The 686-nt window shown below is 50.4% G+C and overlaps 1 long non-coding RNA gene across 1 annotated transcript; it reads right to left on the bottom strand.

Annotated features, from left to right (window-relative positions):
* Nucleotides 1-63: 63 nt before the first annotated feature.
* LOC147819940 (uncharacterized) lies at nt 64-619 on the bottom strand. The gene is made up of 3 exons (XR_015438575.1): nt 579-619; nt 361-421; nt 64-156 (listed from the first exon to the last, which is right to left on the bottom strand). It is a non-coding gene; the product is annotated as an uncharacterized LOC147819940 (long non-coding RNA).
* Between the last annotated feature and the right edge of the window lie 67 nt (nt 620-686).

Below are 686 nucleotides of genomic sequence, written 5' to 3'. Positions count from 1 at the left end.
ACATTAGTTGGTTATCTGCTGCAGTGAAAGTCAAACCCATGAACAGACAGTGGATCGTACCAAGTTGCCATTTAGGGGAGCACATGGTCTGCATCATCCAGATGGGCAGCGTCGGCTCCAGGATGGCGACGCCCATGTTGGCGAAGCACAGAGACCCTGGAGACACAAAGACAAGAGGACGTCTGTCCCTCTGCTCTGACTCCTCCTCATATTTGAGTATATGGGCCAGAAAGCCTTGATTGACAGGAGCTGGTTCCGGCTCAGCTCCACCCACACTGCATCCTTTAAACTTCTGTGACTCGTGTGTGTTTGTGGAGATAAACATGGTGGTACAGGTGAGCGGGAGCGCAGGTGTCTTACCTGCACTGATGAGGATGTATGGATCCTTTAACAGGGTCAGTAGTGGAGTCCCCTCCACACTCTGAAACACAGGAACCCAACCTGGTCAGTTCAACACACCTGAGTCTACGTCACACCTGAAACGCCTCTCATCACATTAAATCAGATTTAATCAGATTAGACCAGGTCAGATCATCAGATCTGGAACCAACTGGTACCAGTATGTTAAGTGGACTCACCCCAGGAGAGATCTTTGAAGGCTGCAGGATGCACAGCTGCAACGCTGCAACGCACAAACACACACACACACACACACACACACACACACACACACACACACACACACA

Source organism: Seriola lalandi, unplaced genomic scaffold (genome assembly GCF_002814215.2).
Source record: "Seriola lalandi dorsalis isolate HSWRI2012SDOR001 ecotype SW California unplaced genomic scaffold, Sedor1 jcf7180002012664, whole genome shotgun sequence".
NCBI classification, from domain to species: domain Eukaryota; kingdom Metazoa; phylum Chordata; class Actinopteri; order Carangiformes; family Carangidae; genus Seriola; species Seriola lalandi.
The sequence above is the reverse complement of the archived record's forward strand: the minus strand, read 5'-3'. Positions and strand labels throughout refer to the sequence as shown.